General features: G+C 38.2%; 1 pseudogene across 1 annotated transcript; it reads right to left on the minus strand.

Annotated features, from left to right (window-relative positions):
- Window positions 1-3,319: 3,319 nt before the first annotated feature.
- LOC149149311 (uncharacterized) lies at window positions 3,320-12,872 on the minus strand (annotated as a pseudogene). Its single transcript, XR_016263598.1, has 10 exons — window positions 12,653-12,872; window positions 6,355-6,438; window positions 6,165-6,254; window positions 5,710-5,752; window positions 4,956-5,062; window positions 4,736-4,831; window positions 4,524-4,634; window positions 4,319-4,407; window positions 4,034-4,103; window positions 3,320-3,845 (listed from the first exon to the last, which is right to left on the minus strand). The product of XR_016263598.1 is annotated as an uncharacterized LOC149149311 (transcript).
- Between the last annotated feature and the right edge of the window lie 9,802 nt (window positions 12,873-22,674).

Raw genomic sequence — 22,674 nt, forward strand, 5'->3', positions numbered from 1 at the left:
CAGAGTAGAGGTAGCTGAGAAAACCTCTTTAAGTATTTGGTGGCTCCCGCTCATGCTCCAATTCTCGCTGAGAATTTCCAGGATAATAATGGAAGCTTTTTATGATTGATTCCGATGCAGAGAATAATTGAGGTAGCCTAGAAACCCTTTATAAATGTTTGTTAACTCCCGTTTATGCTTCAATTCTTTTTCTCAGGAAAATTCACTTCACATTCTCATTTCCCGACAGTTTTCGGGGTTGTCTATTGAACGCTCCTATGAAAATCATAATAAAAGCGATTGTGACATGCAATTAGTGTTTTATTTTTACAGCGGAGAGAGCATTGAATAGGCAATAAGTATTCGGAGATGTCTTATTCGTACGTGTTTACTTGTATGTGCACTTGTCAGAGGCATTCATCGAATTTTTCCAGGTAAGTACAAAACCTATAACCCTCTTTGCTGATAAATCATAATTAGCGTTAAAATTAGGGTATCATCAATTTAGATTAAATTTATATAATTTTTAATTTAAAATGAAATTATAACATGATTGATTTTAGTTATATTTTAATTTTTTAATTTTTATTGTATTAAAAAAATTGAGTCCATGTACATGTTTATATAATATTAGTTTTATCTCCTTCTGACATGCCATATTTATGAATTCGGGAGCAGTGTATTTAAACGTAAAGAAATAATCATTCCAGTTGAATTTAATTCGAATTTCCATTTTTAGAAATGTTTTGGAATATTTGGGAATGAGATGGACCCATAGGAATGAAGTTAGATTAGTTTGGTGATTAGTAAGGTTATTTTATTTGTTACTAATCACTTTAACTCTTCTAGAAAAATTAATAAGGTTATTTTATTTGTTATTAATCACCTTAATTTTTCTAGAAAAATTTAACAATTCCGATTTAATAATCCTATCGGCCTCTCTTTGTCCCGATTTGTTCAAAAGCCAATTTTGTACTGATTTAAGGTTAACACATTTCAAGACCCTTTTCTACGAGTCATGACCAATAAATAATCATATTATTACATATATCATGTAGATTGATAGAGGAGAGTGATATGAGTTTTGACACTTTCAGGTTTTCGATGTCTCTAACTCTCGTTCTTCTCCTTTATTTTCTGTGCTTTGTCTGTGACACGTCTATTTTTGGTTGTGATAGGGTTTGCAGTCCTGAGCCTTTAGAATTTTTGAATGGATTCAAACTTCAAAGACATTAGTAGAACAGTTGGCCACCCTTGCTAAGGAAAAGGGAGGGAGGAAATTTTCCTTGACTGCCAAGCAAAACACAGTTTTTGAAGTCACAGCAACCCGTGATCATCCTTAAGCCTCAACCTCTTGCAAGCCTAATTGAAATTTGAAATCCTACTGCACTCAGATCTGACTTGTTGATTCATGGGCATTTGGTCCTCAACAGACACAATAGCCAGTCGAGCCAGGTAAAATTGGAAGCTGCAAATGATAGAGCCATCAGACTGTTGTCAAGAGGCTACTTCTTGGTCTTTTCTCCAACCCTGTTGACAAATCTCCAGCGTTTGAAGGAGGCCCTTTGATGATGAGAAGGGCAGATCTTTTTTATGAAACTTTGGTTGGTGGGCTTTGATCCTTCAAAGAAACTTGAGCCTCAATCACTGTAAAGGTGAAGCCACATAAGCTCCCTATGGAATTCTGGCATGACACAGTCTTCACACAACTAATGCACACCCCAGGAACTTTACTGATGTTTCCAAAATAACAGCTGAGGCATTGACTATAACTCAGCAAACTGCTGCCACCCTCAATAATTTTTTAGCTGTCAGATTACACTTAAAGAAACCATTAGAATAGAAAATATCCCTTTCAACTGCACGATCTGCTTCAAAACTGGTCACTTGGCATGCCTCATCAACGACAGAGAGAAGCCCAAAAAATCCTGCAATAGAGTCCCTTAAACCAAGCTCCTCCATCTTCACAACCTGAATCCCGTACATGTTAGCAAACCGTGAAGAAGAAAGCTTCTGGAAGGACAAGGTCTAAAAGCAAAAAAGCTATCGCAAGGACAAGTGTATGGGTTTGAACTAGATGACATTAATCCATGTGATCTCAAGTGGGTTGAAGCTGCAAAGATGATAGCAACAATGGCTCCTAAATATCAAGATCCAGAAGAACTAGCACAAGAACAAATCCTAGGCAAACATCCCACTAAATGGACTTCAAGTGAGGTCCAAGACCAAATCTTCCAGGACAATGCAGGGGATTGTTGAGGCTCTGAATGCCAACTTTACAGTTAGACTTTCATCTATCCCCTGCTGATGGGGTCCTAGAGCATACTGAGAACTCTTCTGGCCAAAAGGCCAAAAGCCAGTCAATAATTGTCTGCACACAAGGAAAGCACCCACCTTCAAAACCCAAATTGAGGTTAAATCCCATGAACCCCAGTCCGATGATAATCTCTACAAGAAAAACAAGTGGACGTAAATCAAAAGATGCCATTGCACAGATGGGAGAATAATAAGTAGTAGAATAAACAAAAAATTTAAGCCTCTTTCTTTTTTGAATTAATGCTACATATAACACCCATCAAACTTCACACACTTATAATCCAAGGCTCTATGCCCACCTGGCTTTGAACTTGGGTAATTAACATGGCAACACCCCCGTCTCACCAACTAGACCACAGCCCAATGGACAATTATGTTGAGCCTGTTAGTTTTTAACGCTGGTTCCATGTATGATTTCTTATATTCTATTCAGTTAGTTTGATAAATTTTCTCTGAGCACATAGAAAGTTTTCTTACCGAGCAAAAAATATTATTAGTGATTACATATTCTATGTAATAAATAAATAATAATATATTACATGTAAAGAATGATCACTGCGAATATCATTACCCATCCTCTCTAGTCTATTTATGGCACTGCTACACAACTAAATATCATCATTGTTGTAAGAGATATTGGTATTTGAGAACGAAATTGCAAATATCTATTTTTCTTGTGTGTGGTACCACTTATGGCCCTTAAGTTATCATTAGCACCATATAACCATTTTAGAGTATTAGCAGAAAGAATTCTTTTGCAATGCCTAGTACAGTAAGTCTAAACCATAATATATGATACCTTTATGCTAATTTGGTGTTTACCATTAACAATCTCTTTAACAATTCAAGATCAATTTCTGTAATTCACCAGCTATTTACTTATTGCAATTTTCGAAATTGTACCAAGAACAATCAATTGAATCATTCCTTTTTGGAAGGGCCTTTGAACATCATTTTTACAAAGTTCTTTTGCAGTACAAAAGCATTAGTAGATTACAATCAATAGATGAGTTTATCCAAGGTCTTAAACAAATTACAAATGAATTCCTTATATAATGTCAACAGCAATTTGCATGTTGCATGGAGACAAAAAATAGCAGAACAGAAATATTTGAATACTCATCTTTATTGTTAGGGCCTTTGAACTTTTAATTGTCATTTTCAGAAAATTCTTTGGCCACACACTGGTAGATTACAATCAGCAGATGGCTTTATGCATGGTGTCTTAAACAAGACAAATGGATTCTTTACATAAGCTCATGTCAACAGAAAATCGCATGTTGCATGGAGCAAAAGTGTAGAGGCATCAAAAAAGGTTAATTCTCCTTCCCGCTGAAGGTTGAGATGGGGCTGTGAGAAACAGCTGAAGACCAGTATTCTCTGTTCATATTTATTGGTTTCAGGGGAGTTGAAGGACAAAGTGACATGGATTTGGACTGACAGTAAGCATGTCTGTATACAGTTGCGGTTCTGTCCTTGATATCAACTTCCTCCACCTTACCCACGTTCAATAAAAGTTGATTAAGTAACTGGTTAATAACAGGAAACTCCTGCAACCACAAATAAAACAGCCAGCAATAATTACATGACATTAATGGCCCCCCCAAAGAAGCTGATTTTCTTATTTTATGGTCCCCATTATGTGAATGCATACATCCTGCAATAGACCTGGTCCTCGTGTGACTCTGTGATGATAGATTTATAGACGATGGAGCAGATGGATAGTACTTTGAATTACCTCTGTGATCTCATGAAATGTGTTATCAAGGAGAGGTGGTGGCAGATTGTCCTTTATCAAGTCCAAAGCCCTGACATACATAAACCAACAAAAGTGGTTCTCAATGCTTAAGCTATCCAGCTTTTTTCATGTGAAAAGTGCAAATAGAGATTAACTTAAGGTGAATATGTGTACAAAATTACAAATTGCATAAATAAATGCTTAGGCTATCCAGTGTTTTCATGTCCAAATTCCAAATAGCAAGTAACATAAGGAATATGTACACAAATTGCATAAACAAATTACCGGGAATTATTACAAAGCAGAATGTAAAATCTGATAATATGAAATAGAAGACGAGGAGAAAGGTCTTGTTCACCAACTGAAACCAAAACCTGCAAATGAAAACAATATATCCATAGAGGTAAAATTCATGGGAAAATTAAAACGGAAAGAAGGGAACCTAATTTGACTTCCATTGATAAAGATACTGCTCCATGGAGTAACTTACCAATCGCTTGCAAATTTCCAAAAGATTACCAAGCACAGATCTGGTTGATTCTCAAACATAAGAAATTCCACAATTGTCTTGTAAAATTGACTCTATGATGTGCATGGCAATCTGCCAAACAACTTTAATATTATCCAATCAACGAAACACACAAATTTAGGGAAAAGCTGAAATCGGAAGGAAAAAGCTAAATAGTTTTAGATATCAAGTACCACTTTGGAAAGTTCATTCCCAATTTCAATTGCATGCAGACAAACATCCACGATGTTGCTTTTGAGAGCCCATTGAATAATTTCCGCCTCTCTAGCCTTCATGTCGATGACAATGTTTGTTTGTGGTTGGTCACAAATTATTGATATTATTAATAGTTCAAAACATTAACTTGATAAATACATTACTAAGTAGTAAGAACATAAGCTCTAAGAATTGAACCTGAACGATGATTCCAAAGACAGAGAGGCAGATAGCTCTCACATTCTCGATGTAATCCTCGATGTTCTCAAACAATATAAAAGGGATCAAGTAGTTTGGAATATGCGCTGGTACCAACAAAGGAAACATGATTAGCTTCACCTTAAAACAGGGGCAAAATTGACATTGCTGAAAACTACCACTGCAAAATACTTTAAACTGGACACAACCCACAGCTAAAGAATGCATATGCTTTCAAGAAGAGGATGTGCTTTTCCTTATTTTCTTCTTCCAGTGGGCATATTTATATTGTTAATGGACACTCCGTTACTACTGTGGGCCGGGGAGAATTAGAGACTTAAAATTCATGGAAACATCTCTCACGAATCATTTTTGTCAACTGAAAATGTATAATGGTTTGCTATGGGGATAGGCCAGCGAGATGAGAGGTGGTTTGTTTTTTATCTATGTTGAATAGAATTAAAAATGGTTGCCCCAATAAATTGTGCGTTAAGTATGGAAATAATGTTTCAGAATACTAAGGTTAGAAGAAGGATAATACTGATCCAGTAGATCTTTATTTTGACTTGTTTGAAGGAACCTCATTCCACATACGAAAATTTCACAAGGATGTACTTCATTCTTTTTGTTTTGGATGCAACAGATATTAAGGTAATGTCAAGACTTCATTTTGTACTTAAATTGTTTCACTGCAAAATTATATCAAACACTGACAATACTTAAACCTCCGAATATGGAAATCCATGAATCTCACCATCCACGAGCTTGCCTCTTGTTTCTTTGTTGGCAGCAATACTCTGAGAACAGCCAACAACTCATAAATGGTCAGCCATTTTAAAGCTGAAGACAACTTCACTAAACGGTACAATAAAGTAGTGCAAAATAAACGGCAAGTTTTTTATATTAATGCCAGGCCATAGAAAGAAAAAGACCAAATGCTTTCAAAAGAAAAGGATATCATTACAGGAAGAATATGCCATACATAAATTGACAAATAGCACTGGAAATACAAGAATTGGTGAAAGAATCTAGGACGAAAAACATATAAAAGCTAAAACATGGACAGGACATCTTATACATGGCCAATGCTGGGTGACCAAACAATTGAAAAACAGCCAAATAACTTCGTATATGAAACTAAATATGTATTTCTCTACTATTCACATATATGGAGAATTTGAAGCGTAGTAAAGGGAACGAAAAGATCACCTGAAACAAAGTCAAGACATTTGCAAGCCTTTTGGAACTTCTGATGTTCAGATTGCCTGTCTCCATTTTCTGATATGCACTCAGTACTTCCTGCAAAAACCATTAAAAGAATTTTTTGCCATTAGAAGTTATTGAAGTTGAGAAGATATAATCTTTGTACTTTCCTACAGAGGTTTTGAATGACTCGTACCTGTAACAAAATTGCCATGATACCACAGGCATGAAAAACAAAGAATCCTGCTTTGCTGTACTTCTCAGGTTCTAGCTCTCTCCTCTGCAAAAATTTAAAGACTCAATTAAAGTATGATATCAAATGAAATTTTTTGTTTATAATAATCACATATATGAAGTGGCCAGTTAGGACAAAGGCTTTCCAAGAAATGGTGAAAGGATTCTTTGGGATATGAGCAACTTTTGTGATGAAATAACTTCTACAAGGTGGTAAAAGATTCAGTGTAAATTAGGAAGAGTGACGATTTCTAGAGATGCAGGGATGAAACTAGCTCATTTTAGGCTCATTTAATCACTTTGCCAGATCGTTCACATATCAGTTGGAGAACTGAAGGTTAAGATACAATTCTCATAACTTGGCTTGGTTTGTAGGTTGACCATCTAACTGTTAGACTATTCTGCTTGCTTACAGGGGATACTGTATGTTTAAGAATTGACATGAAGTAGAATGCAATATATTTACAGCCTTGAAGGAAGTTGTAGAAGTTGTAGAGAGAGGTAATCTTGGCTTTAAGATTAAGTTAGGAATAACAAATAATTTCAAAGTGGGAAATGAAGGATTATTCACTAATTGAATGCTGATGAATTTATTCATTGTCTCGCACAAAATATTACCTATGTTTGTAGCTGACAATTTATTTCATTGGATACTCAAGTAAATAAGAAGCAAAATGATCTTGTAAAAGGGAGATATGACTTGGCAGATCTGATATGTTTCTGGAAAGAAAAGCGAGCAAGGTTTAATAAAAAATATTTGATGCAAACGTTTGAATTTGTGAAGGCATGACAAAACGGAGGGATATTTGGTCAAGATTCTGATGCCTTCTTTGATAGTTTGATCCTATTTTATGCAAATAATTTTAACTCTGTTAAATTGTATGACCTTAAGTACACGTATCCAAAAAAATATATCTTGCTATCTTCATTAGAAAAGAGTGCCCTATTGCTCAGGCCCTACATGTGATAATTATGAATGCTATTAGTTGTGTTATCAGGTTAGGTAACAAAGCTTAGTAGTGGAGGTTCCAATTTCTTTGGAAAACAGCAGTTAGGAAGTAATCATTTTTCAGATGATACAGTACTGTTTCCACAGCTTGGGAATGGCATGTTGATGCAACCCAAACATTACACTGTGTTTAATGCTTCAAGAGCCAAGGTTAGTTTAAGTAAGACTAAAACACTTCCGATAGAAATACTGATAAAGGGCCATAGTTGGAGGATTTAGGATGTTATTGGGTCAAGCCTTTGAGGGACTGTGTTCGTTATTGGTTTAAGACTAAGCCAAGTCTAGATCACATGATGTAGGTGGAATAGGATGGGAATAAGTGATGTGATTGGTGATTTTTTATTTGTGGAAGGCTAGGTGCCTGCAAAAGGGTCTTCTTTGATTGGGATTCCGTCAAGATCTTGACACATTTTTAAGGGTTTGACACTATTTTCACCAAGCAATTCCAATTTTTTGAATACTCCAGGCTTTTGCATGGCCCGCTAGACATGTTTAAGATTGAAATTACCTGTTTAGTTCTATTAAGGATGCCCTATCGCTTAAGCCTTGTATGTCATGGTAGGTGCCACTGATTATTTGTTAAGTTCATTATAATAGTAGGTTGAGGCCTTACATTTTTCGTGTGTGGACACCTGGGCGCCCCATATGTGAAACATCCCTCATTCTTGGCAAACGTTTTGCTTTGGGCTTCACAAATTGGGGGATATCAGGAAATGTTTTGTAGGGCATGCCGCAGTCTTGGGGTGCGGGGAACTCAAGAGCATGTCCCTGTGTAACAATGTGTATGATGTTTATAGGATGGAATTGGATTGATTTTATAAGTCTGCCCTAAGGTCTTCTTTGCAATCATATGTATTAGTCATCTTGCTACAGCCTATGAAAGAATGATTTAGGATTGCAGGTAAAGTTGTTAAAGAATTATTTGTGGTTAGAAGGCAAAGGCAACAGGAAAAAAATGGTATAAGTTGGACATTTTTTGTATGAGAGAGAAGAGTGAGGATTCGGAATGAAGATTGTCATGATATTGGGTCAGCCTTATCTGTGAAGTGGTTGATTACAAACATTTCTGGACATGAGCCTTGGTAAGTTGGTAACCACTAACAAGGAAAAACATCAGGGAAGATTGTGTTAATCAGAAACTTGCATGGAAACACAAGTGTAGCTCATTTATCTCTTATAATAGAGGATCTGATGTTAATTTATCTTTCAAATCTTGGAAGAATTAATCCTATTTAAATACCCCAAACCTAGATAATTGGAGACTTCGATCTTCTACTTACTACAGGTCCATCTGTTGATTCTCTAATAACCAGTGTTCCACGGGGACTCGCCCCCCCCCCCCCCCCCTCTAGGGGTCTAGTTTCCTCGCTCCCCTGCGCTCCGGGGACTTGGGGACTAGAAAGGGACGTTTCCCCACGCTCCCAAAAATGAGAAAACTCAGGGGGACGTGCCAGGGGGTGTTTCCCTTCCCTGAGGGGGCGTTTCCTTGCTGTACAAGATGTTTGTACTGGCACTGAGATTTTACCGAGATATCCCAGGATTGCTGTGTATAACACAGTCCCTTCGTCCGAGATTTTCATCTTCTAATCACTGTTATATTATGTTGTCCAACATGCTTAAATTGCTACAGAAGAACCACCGAGATCAGATGTCAAGACTGTTATAGACAGCCTTGGATTTACCACGATGTCATCGACAGCTACGTGCCATTAATGTGGGACCTTGTACCTGAGTTTATAGCTTTGACTGCGGCTGCCACACCTGTCATTTTTCAGCGTGAACAGTTCTTCTTTTGGCTGTAAGTTACATGTCTCTTAGATTGTGTAGAAGTTTCCCTGATCTACATGTAATTTCCCTTCATGATTGTGTTTTAAATTTCTTTCCTTACTGCGGCTATATGACAACGGATCTGCGTGGCTGCCATCTATGCCTGCGGCTGTATCATGTCAATGGATCTATTGTGTGGCTCATCCTCATCAGCAGCATGGATATCCTCATGACTGTGTATGACTGCGTGGTGTATTATATGAATGCCCAGCATATATATTCAATGTATATATTTCCAGCGTATATGCCATGTATGGACTCCATATTGCATTAACGTGGTTCCATATTCATATGACATGAACAGCATTTGACATGTGAATAGCGTCTAATATATGAACATCGTTTGTATACATATCCACCATGAACAGCCTCATGAACATCGTTTATAATATGAACAACGTCTAATACATATCTCACCATGAACAGCCTCATGAACAGCGTCTAATACATATCTCACCATGAACAACCATGAACAGTTTAATGCATATCTCACCATGAACAGACCTACGCTATGCTTTGCAGCTTTTCAATTCAAACCAAATTGGCAAATTGTCATAGTGGACTCAATTAATAAATTATATTTTATATTTATAAATTTTTAAGACCCTGACGCTCCCCCACGTTTCCTAAAAAATGGTAGGGAGCTTTTGCATAGGCCACTCCCGCGCCCCCTCGCCCCCTCGTCCCGGAACCTTGGTGGAACACTGCTAATAACAGGACAGCTATTGTGAGGAAGCATTTGCCTTCCTGCTATTAGAGAACATATGAAGGGCATTACAGAGTTTGTAGTCTGAAGAATACTGGAATACCAAATTGAAAAAGTTAAAAACGAACCTAAACAAAGAGCTAATGAAACATTATAGTTAAGCTGCAGATGGTCGGTAATTTCAGTGAAGACTTGTGCAAAGACTGCAAATGGAAGAACAATACGCCTCTAACTAAAATAAGAATATGGAATTGTAAGCATTGGTGAAGCAAAACAGAAGGTGGAAAATGGAAGGGATCATATGAGGTTTTTAAGCAAATGTTTTTTGGAGTATAGATTCCATAAAATGGAACCTAAAACTAATATCTCTTTTGGAAAATATCGCTTCAAAATATCTAGGTACAAGGCTTGCTCAGGAGTCAGGAGTTAGGAGCAAACAATCGATACCATGCTGTGCGATTACCATCATTGGCATGGCCATATGCTGCAAATTTGTTTGGTTATGTTCATGTGTGATGGTTGTTATGGTCTTTATCACTATGGATTCCTGGGATGGTAAATTGTGGTGCAAGAAAAGTGCTTCGTGAACATGAAAATGACACGCTTTTAGTCAGAAAATGATAATATGGTAAGGGCTTTTATGAAAATTCAGATATCACTGTGAATATGAATGAGAAGAAATCAACCTTTGAGTAAAAACTGGGTTCTTACTTTTATCAAGGTCAGTACCATGTGTTACCTGTCAATGTAAGTTCAGCAATCTAGATATTTCTTGCCAACGCCATGTTTTCGGTATGTTGCTAAAAGATGACAGTTCTGACGCTACACTCGTGATTACCATCATTGGCATGGCCATATGCTGAATTTTTTTTTTGGTTATGTTCATATGCAATGGTTGTTATGGTCTTTATCACTGTGGATTCCTGGGATGGGAAATTGTGATGCAAGGAACGTGCTTTGTGAACATGAAAATAACATGCACCCAGACGGACAATGATAATATGGTAAGGGCTTTTATAAAAATTCAGATATGACAGTGAATGTGAATGAGAAGAGTTCAGCCTTAAAGTAAAAACTGGGTTCTTACTTTTATTAACGTCAGTACGTTTTCTGTCAATGTAGGTTCCACATTCTAGATATTTCTTGCCAATGGAATGCTTTTAGTATGTTGCTAAAAGATGAAAGTTCTAATGCTTCTACTAATTAGGCTGGAACGACATTCTTGAAATCAGGTAACCAAGAAGGCAAGCATATCTCGGGCCAAGACCGACAACATCAGGTACATGGAGATAATTTGGAAGTCGGGTAGGGGCTGACACGATCTCAAAGGACAATTTATACACATGGGTTTTGCAAATCCATCATCGAGTGATGATAGCTTGCCTCAAAAGTCCACACCTGCGGAATTAATAATCTGTCAACGCATCCAATTCTGGAACTTAGCCAATATGATTTTAATTTTAGGAAGCTCGCAATTAAAAAGTCATCACAAAGATAATAATCAAAAGAAACCGAACCCACAAATCACCCGAATGAAGAGCAGTGCTCCTTTTCTATACTAATGCAAGAACGGGGTAATCAAGAACGGTATCAGCTGGAACCAAGAAGTACATAACCCACCCGCAATTATCAAAATGGCTCTGAAACACATCAGAGATAATTGACAAGGTTTGCCAAATGTGGCTGCCACTATAGCCTCAAATCTAAAAAATTAAAGAAGAGGGAGGGTTGCCTAATCCGGTGTCTTCCAATTCTTCAGAGCATTCGGAAGTGATCTTTGTCTATACTAATGCAAGAAGAGGGTAATCAAGAACGGTATCAACTGGAACCAAGAAGTACATAACCCACTGCCACTTATCAAAATGGCTTTGAAACACATCAGAGATAATTGACAACGTTTGCCAAATCTGGTTGCCACTATAGCCTCAAATCTAAAAAATTAAAAGAGATTTAGGGAGGGTTGCCTAATCCAGCGTCTTCCACTTCTTCAGAGCATCCAGAAGTGTTCTTTTTCTACACTAATGCAAGAACAGGGTAATCAAGAACGGTATCAGCTGGAGCCAAGAAGTACATAACCCACTGCCAATTATAAAAATGGCTCTGAAACACGTCAGAGATAATTGACAAGGTTTGCCAAATTTGGCTGCCACTATAGCCTCAAATCTAAAAAATTAAAAGAGATTGAGGGAGGGTTGCCCAATCTAGCGTCTTCCACTTCTTCAGAGCATTCAGAAGTGTTATTTTTCTATACTAATGCAAGAACAGGGTAATCAAGAACGGTATTAGCTGGAGCCAAGAAGTACATAACATAGTGCCAATTACCAAAATGGGTCTGAAATACGTCAGAGATAATTGACAAGATTTGCCAAATTTGGCTGCCACTATAGCGTTAAAGCTAAAAAGTCAAAAGATATTGAGGGAGGGTTGCCTAATCCAGCGTCTTCCACTTCTTCAGAGCATTCAGAATGATGAATTTGTATGATCTGGGTTTAATTGGGCTGTTGCTTAGTGCTCTTTGCTTTTGGTGGTCTCCCAGATTGTTTGTATCTCTGGGAATGTGGATTTATTTTCTCCTATGCTCCAGAATCCATTGATGGGCTCGCAGGGAATTTGCCACCGAACCTTATGTCTGTCTGTAAGTCTTATGCTACTACAACGATTTCTTGAATCAAGAAACACGAGGAAGTTGTACGGAATCAATATGGATAATGAACATACGTCATCGAGGTAATTGCTCAGGCATCTGAGCGCATTTTCTCTTAAGTCCTCTTCGTATAGCTCAAGAATGACCTCTGATAAGGCCATCGGTTTTTTCATCCACTGTGCCTTATGCTTACGTCCTCCTCTCTTCCTCGCTTTTTGCTCTCCAATCGCTGCATCCAGTTCATAGTTTAACAAACTCCACCTTGACAACAATTTTCCTAATCCATTGCCCATGCCCATTCATCATCTTTTCTGCAAGCCAAGAGAAGCTAAACACCACCGCAGCTTCTCTACTGTAACTGGCTTTATGAACATGTCTGCACAATTCTCTCGTGTATGGACCTTTTGAAGAGCTATTTTTCCGCCATCGATCACATGTCTCAGAAAATGATACCTTACATCAATGTGCTTGGTTCTGCTGTGATAGGCAGGGTTTGTAGCCAAGTGAATAGCACTTTGACTGTCACATAGTACATTCACTTTCTCCTGCGTTCTTCCAATTTCATCGAGCAGACCCTTTAACCAGATTGCTTCTTTACTAGCATCTAAAGCAGCTATATATTCAGCTTCGGTAGTGGACAACGCAACTGTTTCTTGAAGCTCTGACATCCAACTAATTGCTCCACCTGCAAGAGTAAAGACATAACCTATAGTAGATCTTCTTTTGTCCAAATCACCTGCACAGTCAGCATCTACATATCCGCACACTGATCCTTCACTACCATTAAAGACGATGCAATGGTCACTTGTGCTTCTTAGATATCGAAGCACCCATTTCACTGCTTGCCAACGTTCTTTACCTGGATTTTCCATGAACCTACTGACAACTCCAACTGCATGTGAAATGTAAGGTCTTGTAGATACCATCGCATACATTAAGTTGCCTACAGCATTTGCATATGGTACATGAGACATATATTGCTTTTCTTCATCAGCTCTAGGACTCAAAACCGAAGAAAGCTTAAAATGGGAAGCTAGTGGAACATTAACAAATTTCACATTATTCATAGGGAACTTTTCAAGTACTTTCTCCACATACTTCTGCTGTGATAACCAAAGCTTACCATTTTTCCTGTCTCTGTGTATCTCCATGCCCAATATATGTTTTGCTGCTCCAAGATCCTTCATATCAAAAGTCCTAGAGAGTTGAGCCTTTAACCTATTGATCTCTTCCATGCTTTTGCTTGCAATAAGCATATCGTCAACATACAAAGCTAAGATAATGAATATGCCATTGAAACTTTTGAAGTACACACAATGATCATACTCACTTCTTATAAAGATCTGGCTCACCATGAAGGAATCAAACTTCTTGTACCATTGTCTGGGAGACTGCCTCAGACCATACAATGATTTCCTGAGCTTGCAAACTAATCTTCTGCTACGACCTCGTACAAAACCTTCTAGTTGTTCCATATATATCTCTTCGTTCAAATCACCATGTAGAAAAGTTGTTTTAACATCTAACTGTTCTAACTCAAGATTAAGCAATGCAGTTAGTGCCAACACAGTACGTATAGAAACAAGTTTTACAACTCGAGAAAAAATCTCATGAAAGTATATACCTTCAACCTGAGAATACCCTTTTGCTACCAGTCTCGCCTTATACCTTTCGATACTTCCATCAACTTTCCGTTTCAGTTTGAAGACCCATTTGCATCCAACAACACTTCTCCCTTCAGGAAGCTCTACAAGATCCCAGGTATTGTTCTTGGCTAAGGAGTCCATTTCTTCTTCCATAGCCATTTTCCATTTCTCGCTATCTGTATCATCTACTGCTTCCTGATAACAAGAAGGTTCCCCATCTTCAGTAATCAAAGCAAAAGATGAAGCAGAATCTTCATACCTTTTGGGAGTTTTCCTTTCCCTTGTAGACCTTCTTAGAGCGACTGGTTGCTGAACTGGTTCAGAAACTTGCACTGGTTCAGAAGCTTCAACGGCTTCCTTTGTGTCGTCAACACCTTTTTCTCCAGAAGTCTCTCCTTCCTTTCGACTGCCACCGAAAGGTCTAGCCTCCAACTGAACTTGTTGATTCGGCGATACCTGTTTCTGTTCAATTCTTTCAACATTTGATTTTAACAGAGAAAATTCATCAAATGTTACATCTCTACTAATGACTATCTTCCGCAATGTAGGATCCCACAACCTATATCCTTTCACTGCATAGTCATACCCAACAAAGACATAACATTTCGACTTTGGATCTAATTTTGAACGCTGATTTTTCGGAATGAGAGAATAAGCATCACAGCCAAATATCCTCAAATGTGAATAGTCACAAGACTGACCTGTCCAAACTTCTTCAGGAATTTTACAATCAATTGCTACTGAAGGTGATCTGTTAACTAAATAACAAGCAGTAGATACCGCTTCTGCCCACAACTCCTTTTGCAAGTTAGCATTGCTAATCATGCTTCTGGCTCTTTCCATAAGAGTCTGATTCATACGCTCAGCAACACCATTTTGCTGAGGAGTATAAACAGCAGTTTTGTGTCTAACAATTCCCTCGTCCTTACAGTATTGTTCAAATTCAACTGAAGTGAACTCACCACCATTGTCAATTCTTAGACATTTAATAGATTTCCCTGTTCTTTTCTCTACCATTACTTTAAATTGTTTAAAGACATTTAATACATCAGCTTTCCTTTTTAGCATATAGACCCAAACTTTACGAGAGTAATCATCAATAAACGTTAAAAAATACAATGCACCTCCATATGACACAACAGGGGATGGTCCCCACAGATCAGAATGAATATAGTCTAAAACATCTTTACTATTATGATTTCCAACTTTAAATCTCTGTTTACACTGTTTTCCATACACACAATGTTTACATAAATCTAACTTCAAGGATTTCAGATCGGGAAGAGATTTACATTTCATCAGTATCTGAAGACCTTTCTCGCTCATATGACCCAATCGCTGATGCCATAGACGAGTACCTGCTTCTTCCTTTTCTGATGCAACCGCTGCTTCACTGACCTGAGTACTTCCTTTTAACCTGTAAAGATTTCCGACCTTTTCTGCCTTCATAACCACAAGGGCTCCTTTAAAGACTTTCAAGACACCATCCTGACCTGTAAACTTATAACCATCTAAATCCAACACTCCCCAAGAAATCAAATTTTTCTTCAAATCAGGTACATGTCTAACACTAGTTAATGTCCTAACTGTGTTATCATACATCTTAATCCTGATATCTCCCATCCCAACAGTCTGACATGACACATTGTTACCCATAAACACAGAACCTCTGTTTACATTTTTATATGAAGTAAACCAATTTCTATGTGGGCACATGTGATGCGAAGCACCAGAGTCTAACAGCCAGCTATCTAAACCCTGAGAGACATTAAATTTAGGTGAAGTTTCATCTATCATACATAATTCTTCAGCAGATAAAACTTCGTCTATCATACCTGAATCAACCTGATTCGCTTCCTTCTTCAGGTTGTCTGATTCCTTTCGTTTCCAATAGTCCTTCTTCAAGTGTCCAATTTTACCGCAGTTCCAACATTTTGCCTTACACTTCTTTCCCTTCGATTTCGATCTGGAAGACCCCCTTGGTTTTTCCCTAAGTTACCAGGATTCGGATACGGATACGGATCCGGATCCGGATTCGCTAGTTTTTTGAAAATCCAGGATCCGGATACGGCAAGGATACGGCAAGTAAAAAAAATATAATAATATTAAAAATATAATAAAATTAATAATAGACACAAAATCATCCATTTATATATATATATTAAAGCTAAATCATTGTCATTCATTTTGTGCTTTTACCATATATTCAAGTTCATCTTTAATTATCTCTTCAAATTAACAAATTGTTGTTTTTTAAGTTTGCATTCATAAAACACCATCATTAGTTTATGCCCACACACCATACAAGAGCCATTAAATTCAAATATATATATAATTATAATTATTAAATTTGTAATCCTTTATATACACATAAACATTATTATATTTAACATAAAATTTAATTGAACTTAATATGCATATTAATATGATATTTTTTAATATATATAAATAAAGAAAATAAATTATTTATAAAACAATTTTAATGAGAAAATATATTCAAATAAAATTTAATATATAATTCGTTATTATGAATATATTATTGTTTTTAATATGTATAAAAGAATATGTATCTCAAAGAAAATTATAAAACCATATGAATTAAAAGAAAATTATAAAACCATATGAATTCAAATTAAAAAAAAGGGGTAAAAATGAAAAAGTTAAAAGCTTGTTGACTGAATTACCATCGTGTCTTTCGAGGGCATAACCTACCGAAGTTTGCAGTGGCGTCTCTATGCGACTGTAGTTCCGTCAATCATAGTTTTTACATTTTTGATCTACAAATCGTCAAAGGCCAATACATTGAAGGCTCTCTTATGATAGCCAGCATTTTTTGGGAAAACCGCCCGATGGCTTCTGAAACTGCCGGAGTTTTTTGGGAAAACCGCCCGATGGCTTCTGAAACTGGCTTAGATGTATGCGCACATTTTACGCGGATTCGAATGACGCGGATATATGCGATGTATGCGCACATGTTCCCGGTTCTTGGGCGTATTTACGCGGATCCGGATCCGAATCCGGATCAGATCCGTGGATCCGTGGATCCTGTACCCCAGAGGGCCGGATCCGGTAACTTAGGTTTTTCCCCTCTTTCCTTTGAGCGTCCTCTAACGACCATGGCTTCTGATGCAGCTGTTTCAGTGCTGGATTTCCTTCATACTTCTTCAGACAGGAGAGCTCCCACGACTGATTCAAACTTCAAAAAATCAGCAGTGCTCAAGCTGATTGAAGTTACGAAGTGATCCCATGACTCAAGCAGAGAACACAACAAGGTTATGGCTTTATCTTCTTCCTGTATTTTAACTTCCATATCTGTTAATTGACATATTAGTATATTAAAAACATTCAAATGTTCTGCAACGTTTGAACCTTCTTTCATTTGAAGACTGTATAACTGTCTTTTCAGATAAATTCTGTTGGTTAATGACTTTTTCATATAGAGGTTTTCAAGTTTTTCCCACAATCCTGACGCTATAGTCTCTTCAACAATATTGAAGAGAACTTCATCCGCTAGGCATAACCGGATGGTACTGAGAGCTCGGGCATCCAAGTCCTCCCAGTCTGAAGTAGTCATGGTAGCAGGTTTCTTAGTTGTCCCATCCAATGCCTTGTGCAATCCTTGTTGCACAAGCAAATCCCTAACCTTCAGTTTCCAAAGAGAAAAATTTCTCTTTCCGGTGAATTTCTCCACCTCGAATTTCGCATTCGACATCTTGGCCATTTTGTTCTTCTCCTAGGATTTCAGTCTTTGTTCTTCTCCTACCTAGGGTTTCAGTCTTTTCAGCAAAGGTTTATATTTCCTTATTTTCCAATGAAAGTTTTTCCTTCAACTAAGGTGTATATTTCCTTATTTCTCCAAAAAAAAAAATCAATTTAAATAGAAAAAAACCTTCTTCTTTTTTTTAACTTCTTTTCTCCTTTCCTTCAAAAAAAACTGTCTTCTTTTTCTTCAATTTCTCACATTCACCCCTTTATTCAAAAAATTTCTGAAACAAAATTTCTTTCAAAAAAAAAATACCCGGATTTCTTTTGCTGATCGAAATCCTCTTTTCTGGTTTTCTTCAAGCAACCAGCGCTGACAGCACGCAGAGAACAGTTTTGCCGGTTCTGCAAGACAGCTTCCTCAACCACGCAGAGAACAGCTTCATGCTCCAAACCACCCAGCGAATTTGTTCAATGCTTTTCCACACTTCCACGCTCAGCCACGGGCACAACAGTCAGCAAATGTCTGGAAAATACGCAAGCAGGGGTTTTCTTTGCACGCAGAGCAGTCAGCGAATGTCTGGCAGGGGTGTTCTTTGCACGCAGAGCAGTTAGCGAATTTCTGGCAATACGCAGGCAGGGTTTTCTTTGCACGCAGAGCAGTCAGCAAATGTCTGGCAGGGGTGTTCTTTGCACGCAGAGCAGTCAGCGAATTTCTAGCAATACGCAGGCAGGGGTTTTCTTTGCACGCAGAGCAGTCACACCTTCCCAGCGTATACAGAGCAGTCACACCTTCCCAGCGTATACTTCACGCAGACTATTGTTTCTTCTCACACAGAAAACACGCAGCTACAATAAGCAGACTCACGCCGGTTCTGGACTCTCACGCAGGCAAATTCACGCCGGTTCTGGTTTGCCTCTTCTTCAGGCAGATTCTGGACAGTATGCAGGTTCCAGTATGCTCCTCAGCTTTCTGACAGGATTTTCCACAGCCCTCTAGTCTTCAACCTCACGCTCTGATACCAATTGTTGAAAGAACATGGAAATAATGAAGAAAAGAAACTAAACTTAATCGGTATACATTGACCAAGAAAAGAAACCGAATTCACACACACAAATAGATACTCAGGATTTACGTGGTAAAAACTCGACAATGTGTCAAGGAAACATCCACGGGACAAGGGATTGGAATATATTATTCAACAATGATTCTCCACTCATATACATTCCATGGGCATTCACCAGTTTTATATGATCGACCACCATTACATAACTGGCAATTCGGTATAAAACTGACTAATTACATTTTACCCAAAATTACTAATTCGTTGTCAAACTAACACTTCTGAGAGAGAGGACATGAAATGAAACTTCTTCTTGGGACTGTTTCAATGGCTTTCATGGCAGCTTTGGAATTCTCTCCATAAGACTATCCATAGCTAAGACCAAAATATTTAGGCCTTTCCTCAACCATTATTGGTTCAACAATACCTTGTGCATGCTTTCCCAAGCCCTTTCCTTCATAGCCCATCTTGGACATTAGCTTGAAACCTATGCCTTTAGTATGTTTTTCAAAAGAACCAATACAAGCATTCTTAGAGGAATTTGAAGACAAACTGGAATGGCTTACCTCTTCTTCAAGCTCGTACTTGACTAAGGCTTCTTGGGTAACAAAGAGTTGTGTTTCCAACTCATGCATCCTTTTCAGGTTCATATTTGCAATATGAAGTTGCCTCTCCATTTCCTGCAATTTGTCAGCAAGCAACTGCTTCTCTTCCTTCATGGAATTCAGCTACTTTCTAAGCATACTGCTCTTCCTTCCATTCTCATACATTTCTCTCACCATATCCATCATGGTGGACAATTCTTTCCTCATGTCTTCATCAAGGAATCTTGTGAAGAACGCAGAATTTGAGGACCCACTTGTAGAAATTGTCATTATGCCAATGAACAAAAAAACTCAACAAGATAAATAAAGAGCTTATTTAAGCAACCTCTTGCAACAAACGTCTTGTGCTTTGGATTGCCTTGAGGTCCTTGGGATAGAAGAATGCCTTCAGCTCTTCTTCTTTCTGCAAACTCAGCAAATAGTCAGTCTAAAAACAAGCATACAATCAGTCTCTTGCTGTTCAAACACCTTTCAGACAAGCAGTCTTTACTCTGTCAATCAAGCATTTTGTTATAACCTTCTTAAAGGTGTGGTTAACCGATTTTAAGCTCTCATACCACCTGATCTAAAAATGGGGCTCTTAGGCTTCTTGTCTAGCTTACAAGAACCTCTCCCACTTCCAAAGCTTGAATTTTCCCAAGTCTTAATGATTAACCAATGCGGAATTAAGAAATGCTTGAAAATATAGGTGTATGTTTGTAGTTGTTTCAGCTGATTATTTGCTTTAAAATCTGTCGTTTGCACTGATATGTGAATGTGCTTAAACTGATATATAAATGCATATAACAGTAAATAGAGTAGCAGTAACAATAGACATATAAGACAACAAATTAATTTGGAGTTCACCCACAACTCTTGGGCTACATCTCCGTGAGCTCTAGTTAATTCAACTAAGCTCTTTGGGATTATGGTGTAAGTCTTTTACAAGTCTTTGACTCAACTCCTGTTGTTCTGTACAAAAACAGTGGGTTCAGATACCATTTTATCCCTTCTAGCTCTTGAAGCTCTGGATTTTGGCTCTTGGCTCTGGCTGTTTGGCTCTTGGTTCTGGCTCTTGGCTCTGACTCTGGCTCTTTGGCTCTGGTTCTGGCTCTTGGCTCTTTGGCTCAGCTCTTGGCTCTTTGGCTATCATTCTCTGGCTTCTTTCTGCCTTCTACAACCTTCACGCTATTTGGCTTTTCACTTGAACTTCAAGCGACCCCAAAGGCTCCCTCAGCTGCTTTTCGCTTCTCTGTTGCTATTACTTTTAGCATTCAGCAACAAACAACAATTTGGCCACCAACAATAACTCAACAGCAAACAAGAACTTGGCCACCGTTCAACAACCCAGCAGCCCTCTTTCTTTGGCATTCATGGCTTAAAAGCCAAAACGCGCTGCTTGTTGGTTCTCCCTTTCAAGCTCTGCAACTTCCGGCCATGTCTGCTTGAATCCCTCCTTTGGCGTTCAATAATCATTGTATAACACACTCAGGGGAAGCGGCCACCTGTTTCTGCAACGGGTGAGGGCAATCGACACTTGAGTCCTTAGTAACAATCGTTCTCTGTTTACACAAAGAACGTTGTGAAAACATGGGAAATCCGCATAAAACACAATATATCGGACTTCAAAAGTCCTGAAATCCACCTTATTCTCCTATCGGGTCCGCTTGCAAGTCGCATCGCATATCGCAAATGGCCTGGTTCCAAGGTTTTCCCCTTTGTATTAAAAATACATTAAAAACATGGCAAAATCTCGCTTCTTGGATTTGAAATTATATCAAATCGGGCTTATCACCCCCATCGGGTCCGGCCATCGCATATCGCATGTCTCTAGGCCTGGGGTCCTTCCCTTTTGGGATCATCGACAGCGATCCGCCGATATCGGCGATCGCAGTCGCAAGTCGCACCGCCCCGGGGCCTTTCCTTTTGGGATCGCCGACAGCGATCCATTGATATCGGCGATTGCAGTCGCATCGGCCCATCGCACTATATGCCTCCGACTGTCCTCGACTGCCGCCGCCGATTGCGATTGCTGATCGGATCTAGACCGTTGATCGGCCAGATCCGACGGCCCCTATGCAACCATTATTAAAGCCTCCGCTTGCCTTGTTTTTAAGGTTTTCTTCAGGTTTTTAAGGCCCGATAGTGTATCCACCTTCTCCATAACTTCTCCTTTTTCGATGGTCTTGCCCTTTAGGGAGATTTGGAAGACTTAGAGGGTTTTTAGACCCATTATTCAAAGAATTTGCCTCATTTTCAAAGGAACAAGGGGAGCTTCTTTTCATGATAACTTCTTCATCTGAAATCCGTTTTCGCCCATTCAAGTCGCGTTGGATTCAAAATGAGGAGATCTCTGCAATGAGATTATTTCTGAGGGCATCTTGCGATTTTCATTTTCCTCTAATTTACAAAGGATTTGTGCCATTTGGCACCTTTCACCTCTTGCATGAAGTTTTTTAGACTTAGAGGTTTATCTAGGATCCATTTTTGGATCATTCAATACTTGTATCCCAATGTGAACACAACCTAAATCCTTATCTAAACTTCCCCTTGTAAATAACATATTATTTTCCCTTTCAAATTTAGTTGAATTATACTATAACTACAAAAACCTATTCAAATTCAATTTTTATATCTCAATGTGAACACAAACCCAAAAACAATCCCATATCAAATATTTAACACCTACCACTCTTCCATAACCAAAATACTCACAATATGCAACAACCACGTATGCTCCCACTGCATCTCTAAAAAATATACATCCATGTCAACCATATTCTCTTAATACACTTCACTTTCCTCCAAAATGAAAGATATTTATCCTCTCCCTTATGCCCATCTAAAAGCATGAATCCACATCCACATCAAGCACATCTTCCTAACCTACCTCATTGTAAGCATGAATCTACATCCACATCAAGCACATCTTCCTAACCTACCTCATTGTTTTAAGGAGAATGATACTTATCCTCCTCTCTCATGCCCATTTTAAGACATTCACATCAAAGAAATGACTCCGCATCCATATCAAGCACATCTTCATATCGTACATCGCCATCCTCAAGGGTTGATGATATTTATTCTATCCCGAGTGGCC

This window comes from Pinus tabuliformis, chromosome 9, assembly GCF_031772625.1.
Source record: "Pinus tabuliformis cultivar Carrire ecotype Pingquan chromosome 9, CPIR1, whole genome shotgun sequence".
Classification (NCBI taxonomy): domain Eukaryota; kingdom Viridiplantae; phylum Streptophyta; class Pinopsida; order Pinales; family Pinaceae; genus Pinus; species Pinus tabuliformis.